General features: G+C 41.8%; 1 protein-coding gene and 1 pseudogene across 5 annotated transcripts in view; both read left to right on the top strand.

The window, feature by feature from the left end:
• Nucleotides 1-21,936, top strand: part of SIK2 (salt inducible kinase 2) — a 137,920-nt gene that overhangs the window by 14,592 nt on the left and 101,392 nt on the right. The gene's annotated exons all lie outside the window — the stretch shown is intronic.
• LOC118665632 lies at nt 18,739-18,851 on the top strand (annotated as a pseudogene).

The raw sequence follows: 21,936 nt of genomic DNA on the forward strand, positions 1-21,936 counted from the left end.
CCCTGTCGAACAACTGACCCAGGGGACAATTTGCATATTAGGCTTTTATTATATACCAGAGGCCCAGTGCACAAAATTCATGTACTGGGTGGTGGGGATCCCTCAGCCCGGCCTGCACCCTCTTGCAGTCTGGGAGCCCTCAGGGGATGTCTGGCTGACAGCTTTGGCCGGCTCCCCCGGAGAGTGGGCCAAAGCCGTCAGTCAGACATCCTTAGCATTGCCACAGAGGCAGAAGAAGCTCCCACTACTGCCACTGCGCTTACCAGCCGTGAGCCCAGCTCTGGCTGGACAGTGCTCCCCCTGTGGGAGCGCACTGACCACCAGGAGGCAGCTCCTGCATTGAGTGTCTGCCCCCTGGTGGTCAGTGCATGTCATAGTGACGGGTCATTCCGCTGTTGCACCGAAACTGGCTCTCCAACATCCCCCGAGGAGTTCCAGATTGCAAGGGGGCGCAGGCCAGGCTGAGAGACCCCACAGTTGCACGATCAGGGCCAGGGAGGGATGCAGGAGATTGGCCAGCTTGGGAGGGACCATGGGAGGGCTGCAGGGTGTGTCCGGCCCGTCTTGCTCAGTCCCAATCGACCGGACCCCAGCAGCAAGCTAACCTACTGGTCCAAGTGTCTGCCCCTGGTGGTCAGTGCATGTTATAGTAAGCAGTTGAATGGCCTTAGCATATCATTAGCATATTACGCTTTGATTGGTTGAATGGCTAACCAGACAACTGGACACTTAGCATATTAGGCTTTTATTATATAGTATTATACTAGAGGCCCGGTGCATGAAAATTCATGCACTGGAGGGGGGTCCCTCAGCCCAGCCTGCCCCCTCTCACAGTCCGGGAGCCCTCGGGTGGGAGGCCACCCAGCAATCAGGCGAAGGCAACACCCCATCACACCTCTGCTGCTGCCACTGCCGGCAGCGCAAGCCTTGGCCAGCCCTGGTTACCTAAGCCTCGGGTGGCCCGGCAGCCGCCATCCAAGGCTTGCCTGCACCTTGGGCTGGCCCTGGGCAGCTGTGCAGCTGCCTTCCGAGGCTTGCCTGTGCCTTGGGCCGGCCCTGGGTGGCCGGGAGGCTGAGGGGACTGGGGGACTCCAGAGACAGGCGCCTGGGCGGGGCTGAGGGGACTGGGCGCCTCCATCTGTGGCTGTGGGTGCCGCCATCTTTGCAATGGTGTGAGGGTCAATTAGCGTATTCCCTCTTTATTAGATAGGATAGGATATAAAAGGCTAATGTGCAAAGTATCCCCTCAGGAGTTCGACCAGGAGACTGGAAGTTCGATTGTCGACGCCCACCATGTTCCGCGCCGTCCCCTGGTGGTCAGCGCACATCATAGCAAGCGGTTGAACTCCTGGTCTTCCTGTCGAATGACTGCCCCAGGGGACAATTTGCATATTAGGCTTTTATTATATACTAGAGGCCCGATGCACGAAATTCATGCAAGAGTAGACCTTCCTTCCTCCGGCTGCTAGCACTGGCTTCCCTCTGGCACCTGGGACCCAGGCTTCCCTCTGGCCACCGGCAGGCACCCGGGGCCCAGGCTTCCCTCTCAGCCCCGGCTTCATCCAGAAGGTCATCCGGAAGGACGTCTGGTCGAATTAGCATATTACATTTTTATTATTATAGAATATATCCTATATAATAAAGAGGTAATATGCAAATTAACCCTCACGCCCTCACAAGATGGCTGCCTACGACCAGGCCAGCAGGGGGTTAGTGAGAGACGACCAAACGACTGAAGAAGCAGGCTGTGTGGGGTGAGCAGACCGGCGGGGGGGTTAGTGAGGGATGACCAAACAATTGAACAAGCAGACTGCGTGGGGCAACCAGGCCAGCAGGGGGATTAGTGAGGGACGACCAAACGACTGAATGGGGCTGCATGGGGCGACTAGGCCAGCGGGGGGGGGAGGGGCAGTTAGGAGTGACCAGGCTGGCAGGGAGGGGGCAGTTGGGGGCGATCAGGTCGGCACACAGAGGCAGTGAGGGGCGATCAGGCCGGCAGGGGAAGAACGCAGTTAGGGGTGACCAGACATGCAGGCAGGTGAGCGATTAGGAGCCAGCGGTCCAGGACTGTGAGAGGGATGTCTGATTGCCAGTTTAGGCCCAATCCCTGGGCCGAAACCGGCAGTCAGACATCCCCCAAGGGGTCCCAGATTGAAGAGGGTGCAGGCTGGGCTGAGGGAACCCACCACCCTCCTCACCCCCCATGCACAAATTTCGTGCCCTGGGCCTCTAGTAGGATATAAAAGGCTTATGTGCAAAGTGCCCCCTCGGGAGTTCAACTGGGAGACCAGAAGTTCGATGCTCGCTATGACATGTGCTGGCCACCAGGGGGCAGTGCAGAATGAAGGAAGATCCCGGCCGGCAGCCAGAAGGCCCTGATCAGCCCTGATCGCTAGCCAGGCTTAGGAACCCTACCCATGCCAAATTTCGTGCACCAGGCCTCTAGTCTTTAATAAGAAAGTATTTGAGTAGTTGGTTTCTGTGATCCAACTTAATCCTTAAAAATTATAAGTATTTTATTAGTTCTAGCTTTCATCTATTTTATTTTTACTCTGTGGAGCCAGAGCACTGTAAATAGTCTAAATATTTTTTGTTTTTAACCTAAATTTAAGTCCAAAATTGTTTTTTAAGCAGCTTTATTGAGGAATAGGTTATATACAATAAATTACACATATTTTAATGTGTACAATTTAATAAGTTTTACATATGTGAAAGAAACCATCACCACAATCAAGATATCCATCACTCTTAAAAGTTTATTGTGTACTTTGTAATCTGTATTGTCCCACATTACCACCAGGCAACCATTGATCTGTTCTCTGACTCTGAGGATTAGTTTGTGTCTTCTAGAGTTCATATAAATGTAATCATACAGTATGTGCTCTTTGTCTGGTTTCTTTCTCTTGGTATAATTATTTTAAGATTCATCCATTTTGTTGTACCAATCAACATTTTTTCTATTGTTAGTAGATCCTATTGTATGAATTTACTCCAATTTGCTTATCCATTCCTGTGTTGATAGACACAGGATAGACACAGATTTGGGTCGGTTTCAGTTTTTGGCTATTACTCATGAATTGCAATGAACATCCATATACGGGTTTTTTAACTTATAGTCTACGTTTAAGTAATATTCAGCACTTCACATGCAGTATAAGAACCTTACAATAATATACTTCTGTTTTGCCTTTTTGGTCTTTATGTTCTTATCATACATTTTTCTTATACCTATTTTATAAAACATAGTGTTGTTTTTGTCTAAAAAGTTAGTTTTAAAGACACTTCAAATTTTTAAAAACTCTTACATATTTAGCAGTGGAGATATCATTGTCTCATCCCTATAGGTAGATACATGCTTTCATTTTCATTCCTATGTGTAGATACATTATTTTCATCTGGTGTCATTTTTCTTTTGCCTGAAGGATTTTCTTTACCATTTCTTGTAGTGCAGATCTGTTGGTGATTAAATCTTTCAGCTTTCATATGTCTAAAATAATCTTAGCCTTAGCTGGTTTGGCTCAGTGGATAGAGCATTGGCCTGAGGACCAAAGGGTCCCAGGTTTGATTCTGGTCAAGGGCACATATCTTGGTTGCAGGCTCTTCCCCTGTCAGGGCTCATGCAGGAGGCAACCAATCGATGTGTTTTTCTCACATTGATGTTTCTCTCTGTCTTTCCCTCTCTCTTCCACTCTCCCTAAAAATCAATGGAAAAATATCCTCATGTTAGGATTAACAACAACAACAAAATTAAATTAAATAAAGTAATCTTATTTTGTTTTGTTTTTGAAAGATATTTGTACTGGGTATATATATTTGTAGGTTGACTTTTTTCCTTCAGTACTCTAGAGACGTTTGTCCATTTTCTTCTCATTTGCATTACTTTTGACAAGAAATCTGCTGTTATCTTTTTCTTTATGCCTCTGTATGTAATGTGCCTTTTTTCTCTGGCTGCTTTTAAGATTTTCTGATATCACTGGTTTCAATAATTTGATTATGATGTGCCTTTGTGTGGTTTTCTTTATGATTCTTATGTTTGGTGTTCACTGAAGTTCTTGAATTTGTGAATGTAGTTTTCATCAAATTCTGAAAATTTTCAGCCATTATTTTTTTAACTGATTTTTCTGGCTCACTCTCCTTTTCTTCAGAGACTCCCATTATACATATATTAGGCTGCTTGAAATCCTCCCACAGCTCACTGATGTGCTTTTCCATTTTAAAAAATTCCTATTTCTTTCTGTATTTCATTTTGGATAGTTGCTATTTCTGTGTCTTGAAGTTTACTAATCTTCTACAATGTCTAATCTGCCATTAATCTCATCCAGTTAATTCTTTATCCTCGGGCATTGTCATTTTGAGCTCTATAAACTTGATTAGGGCTTTTTTTTTTAACATCTTCTATGTCTTTAGTTAGCTTTTTGAACATATGGAGTACAGTTTTAATAACTTTTAATTCCATGTCCCCTAATTTTGGCATCTCTATCAGTTTTGGATCAGATTTGAATGGTTGATATATCTCCTCAATTTTGGTTATATTTTCCTGCTTTTTTACATGCCTGCTAGTCTTTGATTGGATGGCAGACTTTGTCAATTTTATCTTACTGGTTGCCACATATTTTTATATTTCTATAACTCAACTTAATCTTTGTTTGGATATATAGTTAAATTATTTGGAAAGTTTGATCCATTTTGGGTCTTTCTTTTATGATTGGAGCAGTACTCAGTCTAGACCAGGGGTGGGCAAACTTTTTGACTCGAGGGCCACAATGGGTTCTTAAACTGGACCAGAGGGCCGGAACAAAAGCATGGATGGAGTGTTTGTGTGAACTAATATAAATTCAAAGTAAACATCATTACATGAAAGGGTACGGTCTTTTTTTTTTTTTAGTGTTATTCATTTCAAACGGCCGGATCCAGCCCGCGGGCCGTAGTTTGCCCACAGCTGGTCTAGACACTATTCTCTATAATCCTCTCAGATGGTTCTTTCTTTGGTCTCGGGTAGTTTTTTCACACACATGAACCAATTAGTAGACTCCTGAAAGCTGAAGGGGGGACCCTCTGTGGAACTTTAGTGTTCTATCCATGTGTAGCTCTCTCTTCTCTGGTACTCCATTTTGTAGTGTCTATTGGCATTTTTCTTTCTAGACTCTCAGCTCTGTCTCTTCAACTCAAGGACTTTGCTGGGTTTCTGCTCACTATGTTGTGACCTGCACACTTTCTCAAGGCATTCACTGGCCTTTCCTCATTTATTTCCTGTCTCTCAAAGATCACTCTTCTTCTTTGACTGATGTTCAGTGTTTTATGTTCTAATTGTATTTCAGGAGACAGTTATCTTGCCTCTTTTACTTATTTTTTTCTCTTTTTTATGATAATGCTTATTGAGCTCATTTAAACTCTTAAGGTATTTCTTTTAACTAGGATCTTCTTTTTTTAAAATATATTTTTATTGTTCATAGTATTACAAATATCTCCCATTTCCTCCCCCTTTACTCCCCACCCCAGGTCCTCACTACCCTGTTGCCCATGTCCATGGGCTATGCATATAAGTGTATAAATTCTTTGGTTTATCTCTTCTCATCCCTCCAACCCCTCACATAAAGGTATAGCAGTCTGTTCCAAGCCTCCATGCTTTGGGTCTTATTTTGTTGGTCTGTTCATTTTGTTCATCAGAATCCACAAATAAGTGAGATCATGTGATATTTGTCTTTCTCAGATTGGCTTATTTAGAAGCTTCTTAACTGATGTGATAATAGAACTAGAGGCCCAGTGCACAAATTTGTGCATGGGTGGGATCCCTTGACCTGGCCAGCGATCGGGGCTGATTGGGGCCATCTCGCCCAGTCCCGATCGGGGCCGATTGGGGCCAGCCGGCTGGGAGGAGGGACCGCAGGAGGTTGGCTGGCCAGGGGGAGGGACTACAGAAAGTTGGCCGGCCAGGGGGAGGGATCACGGGAGGTTGGCCGGCCATGGAAGGTTGGCTGTGGGAGCACACTGACCACCCAGCCAGCCAGGGGGAGGGACTGCGGGAGGTTGGCTGTGGGAGCCCACTGACTACCAGGGGGCAGCTCCTGCATTGAGCGTCTGTCCCCTGGTGGTCAGTGCACGTCATAGCTACCGGCTGGTTGTCCGGTCGTAACGGTCACTTAGGCTTTTATATATATAGATAGATGGTATGGGCTTTGAAGTCAAGCAGATCTGGCTATACCATATTAATTGTTTAAAATGCTAGCTGCACTATATTAATTGTTGCATTGCTTTGGGCAAGTTTCTTCCTTTTTTTTTTTTTTCCTTTCCTTTTCTTTCTTACATTCACTCAGTCACTCAGTCTTTCAGGAAATCTTTATTGAAAGCCAACCATGTGTCTCACACTATTCTATGTGGTGAGAATACCACAATGAAGAATACAGACAAAAATCCCTGTTCTCATAAGCTTTACATACTCATGGAGGGAGAGAGACAATAAACAAAATAAGAAAATTGTGTAGTATATTAGATGTTAATATGTGGAAATAATAAAGCAAGGAGAGGAGCATGAGGAGTAGGGAAGTTGATTACAATATTAAATAGAGTGGTCAGGGAAGGTCTAACTGATATTTGAGCAAAAATTAGAAATCTCAGTATATAGATAAGAGGGTGACCCGGGGAGAGGGAAGAGTAAATGAAAGGCCCTGAGGCAGCAATGTTTGGTGTGTTCAAGGAATAGCAGGTATATTTGCATGGCAAGAAAAGCAAACAAGAAGGAAGAGCAAGAGTAAACAAGAAGAAAGAATAGTAGGAGAGGAGGTCAAAAAGGTAAATGGGAGGCAGGAGTGCGGGAGATTTGGGGGCTTTGTAGGCCATTGTAAGGACTTTGGTTCTTGTTAAAATTAGGGAACCAGTTAGAGGTGCTTGAACCAAGAAGTGATTTCATCTAATTTAACATTTTAAAAGCATCCCTCTGGCTTCTGTGTTGAGAATAGAGTGTATTAAGCAAGGGTGGAAACTGGGACACCAGGTAGGAAGCTGCTGCAGCAGTTGAAGTGAGAGATGATGCTGGGTTAGACCAGGGTGGTAGTGCTGCACATAGTGCTAAGTGGTCAGACTTACAATGTTTTGAAAGTGGAATCAGTAGGACTTCTGACAGATGGACACCACCTTAGTAGTGAGTATGATTAGGGAAGGCACCACTGTCTGATCCCTGAGGCACTCAAACATTAAAAGAGAAGGAACCAGCAAAGGAGACATGGAAGAAAACCAAGAGAATGCAGTATCCTGAAAACCAAGTGGCACTTTGCTACAAAGGTGCTTTGGGGTGAAATATATAGAAGGAAAATGAGTTTTTTCATGTAGAAGAGATTTCATTCATTCTGTAATGTAGCAGATGAGGCACCAGGGAAGGAGCCAGTACATTACACACTATAGTGTGGGGAAAGGTTTAGAACAGCTGATGGTACTCATATGATAGTCAAGTGGTGAATGAAAGCATTGATAATTAGCAGTGAAGGAGTTCCTGATAGACTCACAGTTAGCAATGCTTTCCAGCCCAGGAGGAGAAGTAGACAATATGAATGACCCAGGCTGGGGACTGGAATGGTAGAAGGACAAATGCACCTAGGAGTTGCTGTGGCCAAAGAGGTGAGAGTTGAAATAGCTGACAGTTAGATCCAAGTTGAGGAGGGAGATAAATGAAGCAACAAAGGGTTTCATGAGCTGAAAAAAAAATAGAACAGTAGAGCAATGAAGGTTATGACGAAGTGAAGTACTTTTGGGAGAAAACATTCATAAACAAAAAATAAAAATGCCATCCTTGATCTGGTACATAACTTCCAAGCAGCTTGACACTTTCCAGTTCTCTGCTGCTGCTGGCACTGACTGCCCTAACTGCACCCGCTTGTACAGGAAGGGACTTCTATACTCCTCAGTTGCTCTTTCTTTGCATAGAAGGTTTCCTGTGCCATCTGGTTTTCTTGCCTCATCTGACTAGGTTTACAGCAAAAGAGTGATTTGGGTGGCATGCTGGGACTGCATCTATAATGCATGATTCGTACATTATGGGGCTGTAGTGTTTACCCCCTTTATTTTTGTTTGGTTAGGTTGCACCTCATTTTATAAATGGCTAAAGTAGCTTTGAAGAAGAATACCAAAACAATAATTCTAAAGTATAAATAAGAAAAAGAAGTGATTCAGAAAATGCATAGAACAGTAGGAAATAATCATGAGCTGTGGGGGAAGGGAACACAAAAGTGCAGGCAGTAAGGGCCCAGGAGCTTCAGATAGGGCTCTAATCTTTCTGGATGTCGCAGTGAAAATAATATGTAGTCATTTACAGAATTTTATCTCAGAGAAAGACAGGTGCATATCCCTCAAAGAAAAGAAAACATTTTTTAGTAGTATATTTTTCCTTTGGGGTTTCTTATAAGAAGTACTAATTACACCATATTTTTAAAACAAAAAATCTGATTAAACCTGTTTCAGGGGCTTTTATTGTTTTTAGAATAAAGTTCAGGATTCTTAACAAAGCCAAGAAGGATGATTACACTCTATACACCCTGACCTTAAATACAATAGCAATGAAGGTTATCATTTCTTGAACATTTACCACGTGCTAGGCATTATGCTAACTCCTGTACATATACATAAACCCTTAAATAAGATGGGGACTTATTAATATCTCTCTTTTACAGTAGAGAAACTGAGGCATGGAGAGGTTAAATAATTTGCCCACGTCATAGAGCAAGTAAGCCTTAAGTGGCATAACCAAGAATTACCAGTAAGCCTTAGTCTGACTTCAAAGGCTGAGCTTTTACTAACTCCACTATACTAACTGGTTATATGCCCCCTTAAAGTTCTTTGAATTTAACAGGTTTCTTCTGTCTTAGTAACTTGGCACCTTACTGTTTCTTCTGCCTGAAGGATTCTCTAACCTCCCTACTTTGCCTTAAGCATGTCAGTTAATTGAATTGAATTTGATAGATATCATTAATTTAATGTTCTCATTAAAATTAGAAATAGGCAAAGTATGTAATAGTTTTATCCACTATAATGGATGCAGGAAGCTCTTGAGCCCCTGTCTTCAGTACTTTGGAAACTGGCCAGTGGACTTCATACCAAATCTAATGACCAAATCTAATCTAATGGCCACAAAGCCCATAACTAGGCTTATCTCCTTGTTGGTTTTCAAAACAGAGCATGTAAATTTCTGATTCCAAATCTGTGCTCATGTTGATCTGGAGACCTAGAGAGCCCTTTGCTTTCCACATAGTCAAATCTTACCTTTTTTAGAGGCCTACCTGAAGTTCCATCCTTCAGTAAAGTCTTTCTCAGTTCTATCCACATTGATTTCCTCTTTGTTCTCTTTCCTGCACAACTCATTTTATTATTTTTTAAAATGTCTTTTTACTGATTTTTAGAAGGAGAGGAAGAGAGAGATAGAAACACTGATGAACATCGATCAGCTGCTTCATGCATGCCCCCTATTGGGGATCAAGTTCACAACCTGGGCATGATCTCTGACCTGGAATTGAACCTGTGACCACTTGGTTCATGGGTCACTGCTCAACCACTGAGCCACAGGGGGCAGGCTGCACAACTCATTTTAGAATTTATCTACCTTATTGCTTTTCATTGTCATTTAAAGTCTTTGTGTATATCTTTTTATCTCTACTAGATTGAAAATTTCTGCTGAGGACTTAGCATAATACACAGCTTTTTATAAACACCTGTTCAATGAATGACGTAATAGTCTAGTTTGGCTTCATATGCCTTATTTACTTAGTGAAGCCAACAGGAGAACACTGCCAGGTTAAGTAGTCTGAGTTACTTCTTTGTTCAGTTTTTGAAAGAACTTTTCTGTTGATTTATACTTCCGAAGATAAACATGAGAGAGGAAATGCTAACTGAATCAAGGGAGAAAACTCGCTTACTCTAGTATACGGAGCAGTTTTTGAGTACTTACTGGTAGTTAACCAGCCTGCACTTACATTCTTCCAACTCCATACCTCCCTAGTATAAAGGTAAATAAGGGCATATACATTTAATCCGAATAATTTTTGTTTTCTAATTCTTATGTAGTCATTGGTGCTCATCTCTGAAGGGTATTAGTCACATAGCAATGCCCAGCTTCCTCTCCCTAGCGACTAGCCTCCTTGGAGTTTCTTCAGCCTGGGGACATGACTTGGATTATAGCCAGGTGGAAACATTTTACACTGTAACCAAATGTCTGTGAAGCATTTTCCTGTGCCTCATCTCATTTGATCCTCACAGAAATCCTGGAGTAGGTAGATAGGAGACTCAGTGGAATCCTATTTTCTTTTCATTAGCCAGAAAATGGAGAGTTAGAAAGCTTAGAAACTTGACTCGACTGAAAAGAAGTAAGAAATGGTGGACCTTGAAAATGACTTCAGGTTTTCTCACTGCGCAGAATATAGTCAAACACTGCTGCAGTTAAATATTTTACCTTTGTTCTCTCTGCGTGATCTACAATAATAACCTGCTTTGTGTTGATATTTATTGTTGTGTAGCTGACAATTACCTGAAAGAGAAGTTGAGGTGCTTCACTGGGCTGAAAAAAGTTTAGCTAAATCAGAAAGCAGGTCTAATTAAGCAAGTTTATCTATATACTAGAAGCCCGAAGCACAAAATTCATACAAGGGTAGGCCTTTGCAACTCCGGCTGCCTTGGCCCTCGCAGCTGCCCTGGCTTCGTCCGGAAGGTCGTCTGGATGACCGGACAGTCATTCTGCTGTCTGGTCTAATTAGCATATTAGCTCTTTATTATCCTACTAGAGGTCAGGTGCACAAAAATTTGTGCACTCGGGCGGGGGGGAGTCCCTCAGCCCGGCCTATGCCCTCTCCCAGGCTGAGACCCCTCAAGGGATGACCACCTGCTGGCTTAGGCCCACTCCCTGGGGGGATTGGGCCTAAGCTGGCAGTCAGACATCCCTCTGGCAGCCCAGCAGCCCTCGGGAGATGTCCACTTGCCAGCAGGGAGCAGGCCTAAGCTGCAGTTGGATATCCTTAGCGCTGCTGAGGAGGCAGGAGAGGCTCCCACCACCACCGCTGTACTGGCAGCCGTCAGCCTGGCTTGTGGCTGAGCAGAGCTCCCCCGTGGGAGCGCACTGATTACCAGGGGCAGCTCCTGCATTGAGCATCTGCCCCCTGGTGGTCAGTATGTGTCATAGTGACCAGTCATTCCCAGTCGTTCTGCTGTTAGGCTCAATTTGCATATTATCCTTTTATTATATAGGAGTGCCTGGCCAGCCTGGGTGAGGGGCTGATGGCTGTTTACAGGCTGGCCACAGCCCCTTCAGGGTGGAAGGTCCTGCTGGGGTGCCTAGCCAGTCTGGGTGAGGGGCTGAGGGCCTTTGCAGGCTGGCTAAGCCCCCCTGCGGGGACCCTCACCCCATGAGGGTGTGGCCAGCCTGGGTGAGGGGACGATGGCTGTTTGCAGGCTGGCCACAACCCCCAGCCACCCAAGCTCCCAGTGGAGGCTGGCTGGAAGCAGGTATCTGGGATTTGTTTATCTTCTATGATTGAAACTTTGTTGCCATGAGTGGAGGCCCAGCCGGCTCACCGCAGTTGGGAAGCTTGGCTTCCTCCATTGCCTGGGCAATCAAGCCTCCTGCTTGCTCCAGCTCCATGGCTGCCGGCCTCCATCTTGGCTGGGTTAATTTGCATATAGTCGCTCTGATTGGCTGGTGGGCATGGCTTAGGGCATAACAAAGTTACGGTCAATTAGCATCTTTGTCTTTTATTAGTGTAGATATAATAAGAGAGGAATATACTAATTAGCCATTACACCCTGAGGCATAATGACCAAGCGCATCATGACCAGGTCACGGATCAGCAGGAGGGTGGGCCAGCGAGGTACAAGTGGGCTGTGGAGAGCTACAAGAGGGGGCAGGGCAGCAAGCTATGAGGGGGTTCAGGGGGAGCTACAGGAGGGCAGGGCAGCAGGTGGAGAGCTACAGGAGGGAGGGGCAGCGGGCAGAGAGCTACAGGAGGGTGGCAGTGACCTACTGGCGCACAGATTCCTGCGTAGGGCTACTAGTATAGGATATAAAGCTCTCACTGGCGCCAATCGCATGTGTGTGTTTCGATCTGTCATTGTCGATTGTGAATTTGGTTGACACTTCTATTATAGAGGAAGGGTGAATAGCGATATTAATTCTTCTAGTTAATTTCTTTTCAATGTGCATGAATTCATGCACCAGGACACTAGTTTATAAATATTATAAGGTTTTAACTCTAAAATTTTTCTTTGGAATCATAGGTGTGATTAATAAAAGTTATTCAAGATTCCTGCATTCTTTAGAACTATTTCTCATGTTTGCCCATGTGGTCATAGGCAGTAAATGGTACAAAAGTCTTAGGGTGGTCACCTCATCAGACAATTTGGGCACTATTCAAACAATTAAACCGGCAGTCAGCAGTTTCCGGCCTGGTCATTAATTACCCAGAGCCTTTGTTTTCAGATTTCTGCTCCTTGATATGCTGTGTCTTTCCAGGCCAAGCATGTGCCTGGGGTTTATTGATTCATTTCCTGTCTTTCCCTTTCAATGGTAACATATTAGGATGCTGGCTCTGGGATTAAAGGGGGGCTTTGTTTTAGCCAAAATACCTTTAGACAGTTCCTCAGAGAATCTAAAGGACAAATTTGGTGGCCTTGGTTACTATCTTAACAGCATGAAGATAATGTTAGAAAAGTTGTTTATTTGCCTTTTATTATGAGTTTCAATAAACTTTGAAGATTCTACTTTACATTTTAGTTCTTTGGGTTTTTAAATTATTAACCAGGATCCTAGTTGCAGTACTGCTTACATCTGTACTCACTTCTTCAATTTGTTCCATCATCCCTTTAGTTTGGATCTTCATCATTTCTCACTTGAATTACTTGAGCAAGCAGCCTAAGGTCTCTTTGCCTACAGTTTTGTCTCTCTTCTAAATCATCTTTCATGTTGCTGTCAAATGATCTTTCTAAAATGCACATCTGTCAGTTTTATACTTAAAACTAGAGGCCAGGTGCACAGACTCATGCATTGGTGGGGTCCCTCGGCCTGGCCTGCACCCTCTCGCAATCCAGGACCCCTTGGGGGATGTTGGACTGCCACTTTCAACCCAATCCCTGCAGGCCAGGCCAAGGGCCTCTAGTGTGCATATAAGATCTTTGGTTAATCTCTTCCCGCCCTTTCCCCTCCCCGCTTTCCTCTGAGATTCATCAGTCAGTTCCACGTTTCCATGTCTGTGCATTCAGCGTCCCTGGTAGTCATTGCGCATCATAACTACCAGTCGGACGGTCGCTTAGGCTTTTATATATACCCATTGCCTTCGGTATAGAATTTGTATAATGATGCAGCCCCTGTGTAGCTCCCCATCACATCTTGTATGAGCTTTATTAACTGAACATGATCTACTGTGCAGATGTATAGGCGAATGTTGGTTTCACACGTCTGAGGATGCTAGATGTCTGCAGGAAGATTAAATCTGTGTATACTTCAGAATGGGTATGCAAATGTTGAATTCATGCAGATTAAATAGACTGTCCTTGGATATAAAATTTAGGATCTTTTCTTTTGAATTTTTATTAGATGCATGTAAAATAGTTACCTTTGAAGAGGTCAGATCTAATTGGATTATTTGTAAATCTTTCTGGTTAACTTTTAGGGAAACTAGTAAAAACTAGTAAAAACTACATAAAAGAGCCAGCATGATTCACGATTCAAAAATTAATTGTTGCTTTCCCCCACATCTTTGTTTGAATTGGATTAGACATTAAAAGAAAAGTCTGGAATAAGGTCTGTGTGCTAGTCCTAGTTCTAACTTCTAAATAAACCTCTGGAGCTAGCCACATGTTTCTGAACTTTAGTGTCTCTGAAAATGAGGGGGTTGTATGGATGAGTTCATTAAGTACTATGTGCTTGATACTGTGACTAGTGCTGGGATTTAAAAGAAAAAAAAGAAATGAGTGACTTAGCCACTGCAGTAGAAGAGATCATAGTCAATTTTCTAGGTCTAAAAAGCTGATGTATGTAAATTTCAGGAAACAAAGTTTAGTTTGTGAATATTTGGTGAATGAAATGGATTAGTCAAAGATGACTAAATATATTTTTAAGCATCATATATTTGGAAATATAAGCTTAACAGGCCTTAATTAAATAGACACGTTTTAAAAAGTAGTCGAGTTTTTCCATTAACTTCTATTTTAATTTCAGCTATCTCCTGCAGATGACTGGCAGCCTGCCTCTAGCTATGGTTCAAAGCCGACATTCTGTGCTGTGAGCAGTGAGCCTCTCCCATGTCTGGCAGCTGCAGCTGCAGCTAGGCTACAGTGAAGAGAGGGAGAAGCATCAGCTGTTCTGATCTGGCCATAACCATACCTAGCCAAATTCTATTCATGTGAGGCTTTTGGAAGTCTGTGTTTTCTGCTTCTTTCAGGATGAATTTCCACTAAGTGAATCATACTATTAAGGAATCTCAATAAGATCGAATTAATTAAGAGTAAGCTATTTCTTTGTGAAAGGGGAGAACCAGAGATAGATTTTATCTGCTAATTAAGGTAGTAAGAGGGATAGATATCCTACTTAGGATAAAATCAGAAAACCATAGTCCATGCAGGGAATAATCTTTTCTTCCTATTTTGAAGAATATTCTTTCTGCTTTCACAAAGCACTCTGTAAGATCTGTGTTTCTGAAAATGCCTACACTTTATCCTCATATTTGAATAGATACTGTGATTATGCTATTGCCCCATTGTCTACTAGTATAAATTTATTTATTTATTCCTATGGAAGCAGTATTGTTTACTGAGAATCTGTTGTGCTCAGAACACATCAGTGAATATGGATAGTCCTTGTCCTCTTGGAAATTATATTTTAGTGAGAGAGTTTCAGGTTGGAGGGATTAAAAGAAAATTATTATTCCAGTGTTTCAGAGAAGGAGGACACAAAAGCCAGGATGGGGATGAAGATTTGTTCTTTTATAAAAGGTGTCAAGAAGAGCCTTGCTGATACACATTTGTGCAGAAACCTGAGGAAAGAATCCTATATAATAAAAGCCAATATGCTAAGTGACCAGTTGTCCCGTCATCGGTTCAACCAATCAAAGCATACTATGTTAATGATATGCTAAGGCAGCTCAAGTGCTCACTATGACATGCACTGACCACCAGGGGGCAGACGGTTGACTGGTTGACCAGCCGCTATGACATGCACTGACCACCAAGGGGCAGATGCACCGACCGGTAGGTTAGCTTGCTGCTGGGATCCAGCGGACCAGTGACTTAGTGAGATGAGCCGGATACGCCCTGGAGCCCTCCCGCGGTCCCTCCCCAGCTGGCCAACCTCCTGCATCCCTCCCTGGCCCTGATCGTGCACTGGTGGGGTCCCTTGGCCTGGCCTGGGCCTTCTCGCAATCCAGAACCCCTCAAGGGATGTCAGAGCCAGTTTCAGCCCGATCCCGCTGGTCAGGCCGAGGGACCCCATTGGTGCACGAACTTGTGCAAAAGGCCTCTAGTGAATAATAAGAGTACATTTTTTGAGGCCATACATGCCTTGAGATCTTGCACATTTACTATAATAAGATCTCCTCTTTGTCCCCCGTATTCAGAAATTTCACAATGATATGCCTTGGTATAGGTCTGTTTTGCTTCATAGTGCCAGGTTATTGGTGGTCCCTTTTAATCTGGAAACTCATATCCTTCTGTTCTAGAGAATTATCTTCAATTACTTAGTTGATGGTTTCCTTCCCTAATTTTCACTGTCTTTTCTTTAACAAATGCCTGTTATTTAGATATTGACCACACTGGATTAACCCTCTAATTTTTTTCTTTTTATATAAAATTGTATAAAATTATTTTATACAAAATAATTTTCTTTTCGATGTCTTTGTCTTTTTGCCTCACTTTTTGGTGGATTTCTTCATTTTTCTTCAACTTTTCTTTTGCTGTCATATTTTTATTTTTATTTTTTTCTGTCATATTTTTAATATCTATGAGTTAATTTTGTTCCCTGGTTCTTTTAAAATAACAATCATTTTTTAGTTAAAGTTATTGGTGACATTGGTTAATAGGATCATGGTTTCAGGTAAAAACAACAATCTTTTTTAAAAAAATTTTATTGTTGAGAGTACTATAGGTGTCCCTTTTTTTCTTCCCATTGCCCCCCTCTACCCGGTTCCTGCCCTGCCCCAAGCTTTCACCCTATTGTCTGTGTCCATAGGTAATGCATATATGCATATAAGATTTGGGGTTAATCTCTCCCCAACCCCCCTTCCTCTGAGATTCATCAGTCTGTTCCATGTTTCCATGCCTCTGATTCTATTTTATTCATCAATTTATTTTGTTCATTAGATTCCTTATTCATTTATTTTGATTTTTAGATACAGTTGTTGATAGATATGTATTGCTATTTTATTGTTCATATTTCTTCTTCTTCTACTTCTTTTTCTTCGTCTTCCTCTTCCTCTTCCTTTTAAAGAATACCCTTCAACATTTCATGTAATATTGGTTTGGTGGTGATGAACTACTTTATTTTTTTTCTTATCTGTGAAGCTCTTTATCTTGACCTTCATTTCCAAATGAGAGCTTTGCTGGGTAGATTAATCTTGGTTGTAGGTCCTTGCTATTCATCACTTTGAATATTTCTTGCCGCTCCCTCTCGCCTGCAACGTTTCTGTTGAGAAATCAGCTGACAGCCATATGAGTTCTCCCTTGTAGGTAACTAACTGCTTTTCTCTTGCTGCTTTTAAGATTCTCTCTTAACACTTGCCATTTTAATTATGATGTGTCTTGGTATGGACTTCTTTGGGTTCCTCTTGTTTTGGACTCTCTGTGCTTCCTGGACTTGTAAGTCTATTTCTTTCACCAGGCAGGGGAAGTTTTCTGTCATTATTTCTTCAAATAGGTTTTCAACATCTTGCTCTCTTCTCTTTCTGGCACCCCTATAATGCAAATGTTGGTTCATTTGAAGTTGTCCCAGAGGCTCCTAACACTATCTTCATATTTTTGGATTCTTTTTTTCTTTTTGCTCTTCTGATGGGTGCCTTTTGCTTTCTCATATTCCAAATAGTAGAGGATTCTCGGCATTCTCTACTCTACTGTTGATTCCCTGTAAATTATTCTTTATCTCAGTTAGTGTATGCTTAATTTCTGATTGGTCCTTTTTCATGTCATTGATGTTCTCACTAATTTCCTTGAGTGTGTCACTTGTGGATGTGCAGAGTTGTAATCTTGTATGGTCTGAAGCTGTCCATCAGGTGCACTGGCTCTGGGGCTTCCCAGTAGGTGCAAAGTTAGCCACTGCCTGGGGCCACCCAGCAGGAGTTACCAAGCAATCTATAGATGGCTGCTATTTGTACTGGGTTTGTAAATGCCCAGGTGAGGCCAAGCAGGCTGGTGCTAGTGCCGGATCATAAGTATGGGGCACGCTGACATGAGCTGTTGCTTGTTTGAAAGATTTTAGGAAAGTCTGAAGCCTGAGCCAGGACAAGCCATTCATATGGAAATGCCACTACAAACAGCCTGGGTAGGGCTGTTAGTTGGATGGGATGGGGTCTCAGAGAATCACCAGGGTGAAGTGAACAGTATGAGCCATGATAATGGAAACTCAGATATGGCTGCCAGTCAGCTCTGGGATGGGGGAGGTCCCAGCACAGGAACAATGAACCCTATGAGCACTTCCATCTGGGAGAAAGCTACCCCTGAGTTCCTGCCCTGATGCCAGACAATCCAGTTCCTTCCAGTATGTTTCTGGTTCTCCCAATGCCACTGCCCAGCGCTGGAGCTCAGAGGGATCGAATCCGACTAAGTCCATGTGCTGGCCCTTTAAGAGGGCCTGCCTGGATATCCAGCAACCTCCATGTCACTCAGCCAGAATCCATGCTGGTTTTTACAGCCTAAAGTTACAGGAACTTCTCCTCTCAGCTCTGCAACTCTGGGCCAGGGGGGTTTGGTGTAGGGCTGGGACCCTTTGCTTCTCAGAGGAGGCCTCTGCAGTGGAAATATCCCTCTGGTTTAAAAATATGCCACATGTGGGTGCCAGACCAGCCCGTTCCGTGCCTCTGTCCCTTTTACCTGCCTCAATGTGCTTTATTCTTTACTTCTCTAGTTTTAGACTTCCATTCGGCCAGCTTTCAGGTGGTTCTGAATGATGGTTGTTCTGTATTTCAGTTGTAATTTTGATGCGGTTGTGGGAGGCGGCGCGTACCAGCGTTTAGGTATACCTCCATCTTGGTTCTTTCCTCAATAACAATCATTTTTTATTTGATGATTTCACAATGTCTTAGCTCTCTGAGAACAACAATAATTTTGTTATACTTTCTCTTTTTATAGTGTCTTTTTTCTCCAAAGTTGATTCTTTTCTGTTGGTGTGTATGTTGTGATCTATATATTTTATGTTAAGAGATTTCTTTAGATGATTACTGGATATATTTGGTTGTCAATTCCTACTTAACAGCAAGGAACCAAGAGCCAGTAGATGGGATTTGTTAGCTATAAGAGATTTTCAGTAATGAATACATAAATTACAGATTAGGACAGGGTCTTAGAAAAGAAGGAAGTTCCCAGTAGATTGAACAGAGTTGGGTGCTAACTTATCCTGCTCCATTAACATCTGTTCACCCCTGTGTATCTATAGTGCTGAAACATTTTCCTTCATTAAACTGTGGCTTTGAGACTGGATGTTCTCTTTACTCATAGTTGTGTTCCCATCTATTAGCCTTGTCTCTAGTACATACAGACCCTTGATAAATGTTAAAATACCTCACTTTTAGCTTTGCACAGTGGCAGTATCGTAGCCAATGAGGTTTATCCAAGGCACGATTATTGCTAATTGAATATATATTTCACTTTTCTTTTAAAACTCTTAGAAGACCCAAACTGGGCTGGAGTCCTTTCAGGGCCAACTTTTAGCAATTTGAGAGCCTTGAGCATCACCTTCCCATCTAGGCCCACAATCCAATTTAAGCTGTGACTTGCTTCCATGAACCAACCATTGAAGTTCCACACAACCTCAAATCTTGAGTCTTTCCAGCTGCCCCAAGAAGAAAACTGCCAGGAAGACATGGCAGCCTCTCTTCCCTCCTGCTCAGCAGTGCTGACAGAGTGCTCAGAAACTTGACCTCAGTCCTGGGCCCAGCTACCCTCCACCAGAGCACCACCCCAAGAGCAGGACAGACAGGAAACCAACAGAGGCCATAGGAAAAGACATTGTTACTTCAGTTCTGAAAAGACAATTAGGTAGAGATCCTTCTGTCACAGTACATATTATAAAATTAACTTCAGGCTTGAATTTGAATGCTGTCATTTCTTGAATCGTTCTGGGAACTATCCAGTTAGAAAAGCAGCTTTCCGTTGGTCCTTCTCAACTCAGAAATACTTAGAAACTTGTCCCTCAGCCCTGGTACCATCCTTCTCTTCACTAGAAGAATTGTTCCAGTTGCAAGAGAAAACGGAAATCTAACAAGAAGGGCAATGAGAAAGGATATTGGCATTTTCTGAAAAAGGCTCCTAATACTGTGCTTTAATGAAGGCTTGTCTTCCTCACAGGATGGAGATCAGTTTGGATGTAAACATTAATGTACATATCGCCTTGAACAGAAGCTTTCTAAGAACTTAAAACAGTGAGGAATGGTCAGTTTTAGCAACAGATTTATACCTAAGAATCATATCGGAAAATAGATTTGATTCCATTTTAGTGCCAGTACCAAAGTGTTCCACTGGTAATTTTAGGATCACTGTGGGACAAGCTGCAATGTTTCTGGAATACGAGTTATCTTTTTTTTTTTTTTTTTTTTTTTTTTGGTCAGATCTTTCTTTCCTCCCTTTCCATGTTGCCTGCAGTTTATAAGTTAGCTATGTAGATTGAACATCTGATTTCACTTGCTTTACTTATTTTATTGATTAGCTATTCTTTGGCACCTGCATGTGTGTTTTAGAATTCTTTGGTCAACTATAAGATGGGATCCATTGTTAAGAAATTGAAACAAAGAACTGTGGGAAAGTAAAAATAAACCTTGTTTAAGTAAAACATTGATTATGATAAAGCATATATTAGTAAATATTTTTTGCTCCATAACAATGATCTTATTATTTCCTGTTAAAGGAATTTCTGCCCTGTTATTTCAGTGGGTTTTTTGTATAAGCTAAACATGTTTAAAGGGAAGAAAAAACTCAGAAGCTCTAATGATAGGGCATATCCTCCTGGAAAAAACAAAAAACACTCAAAAAGAAAAATAAAACTAGATGTCAGGATTGGAGTAGCTGATTTCTTTTTCCCTGCTAAGCATTTTTTTCATTTGTTTGTTGAAATCCATGATTATTACATGATCTATGTTGCAGATTTTTACACTTTGCAGTAGAATGCTCCAAGATTTGAGTCATTGGTTTCAAACAGTATTTGGCCATAGTCAGCTTGTTTAGCTAAAATAGATATTGTTTACCTGTCTCTTTCTGTACTTAAGTCTTTACTTGGTTGTATGATTTTGTCACTTGATACTCTATTTATAGTCCTATCCATATAAAAACCCAGTTATGAGTTATTTTAAATGAAAGGTGAATTTTTAATATTGTGCTGTTTAGTCAGTATAAAATAACTTTTTTATATGATGTTTTACAATTCTAAGGCATCTCAAGTAGCTTTTAAATCCATTCCCCACACCTAAATGCAAGTGAGAATTGTACATTTTTCTGCTTGTCATCAACTGTCTCTTCTCCACAGTCTTATCCATGTTTCACTAAACATGTCCATCTGTTGTGTCTTATTAAGACTGTGTACACCCATCAGCTTCACGCTTTTAGAGAAATCTAGTATGAACGCTTTGTGGGGAATAGGACTTTATGTTTCACTATAGACACAGACCCTTTTAGAAGATAATTTTGAGGATGAGATGATTTTCAAATATTAATTCCTTTGAGAGAACATTTACTTAAAATACCTGTACTCTGTAAATGTTTATTGAGGAACTGAGAGAACTGACTGTCCAACATTGATGATTACAGCTCAGGTTGTGCTTCTGTGGACCAAGATCATCAGCAAGAAACATATTTATATTGCTTTTAACCATTTCTCTGTTACTAATAGTTCTAGGTATTCATTTACTAGAGAATATGTTATTTTTTCTATTTACCAAGAAGGTTTAACATCCTAAATGCAATCATATGCAACTAATTTTATTCAATATGGTCAAATGCTGATAGGCCTTGCCATAAGGATACTGTCCTGATGATTATATAATTTCAAGCTGGTTTGCTATCCATTCTCCAGTTGTACAACTCACCTTTTTCTACTTGCCATTCTATGAGAGTAACTGACATAGTAGTTGTCACCATTTTAAAATCTCTTTTTAGAGAACCTCATTAATGGGAGGAAACAGGGACACGTTATTTATAATGCAAAATAATGCATTTAATTTGTTTCTGAGATGCATTTGTTAACATTTTTGAAATGTCTAATCTGAAATTTTATTTTGTGTTATGCCTCACGCTAATAAATGATCTTCACTGTTAGTGATTTTGGCATTCCAAATAAAATAATTATGTGAAAACTCTGACTTGAGTTGATTGAGCTAGTTGCCCAATCAATTCCCTTTGAGTTTTCTTACTTTTCTCAGAAACTTCTATTTCTCCCTCAGTGTGATATCATACACATTTTAATTGTGTTTTATACTCTAAACTAGATGTTTGGGTAACTCAAATTCTCTTTAAGAGGGAAATAGAAACCCTTTATAAGGCCTTTCCTGTTATTTTAACCTAAAGATAGAAAGAGAAACCTCAGTATCCCTTTTGTTCTCTAATAGCCTAAGAATATTTTTAGGCAAATATTTTTTGAACATCTATTTCTTATAAGTCACTGTTCTTAGTGCTGTGGACTAAAAGTTGAGTAAGATGTGGTTTTCTGCTTTCAAGTCTGTTGGACTCATGAGACATATTCATATAACAGTGACAAAGCTTAACGAGCTAGGCAGGATT

The sequence above is a fragment of the Myotis myotis genome, unplaced genomic scaffold, assembly GCF_014108235.1.
Source record: "Myotis myotis isolate mMyoMyo1 unplaced genomic scaffold, mMyoMyo1.p scaffold_m19_p_10, whole genome shotgun sequence".
NCBI classification, from domain to species: Eukaryota; Metazoa; Chordata; class Mammalia; order Chiroptera; family Vespertilionidae; genus Myotis; species Myotis myotis.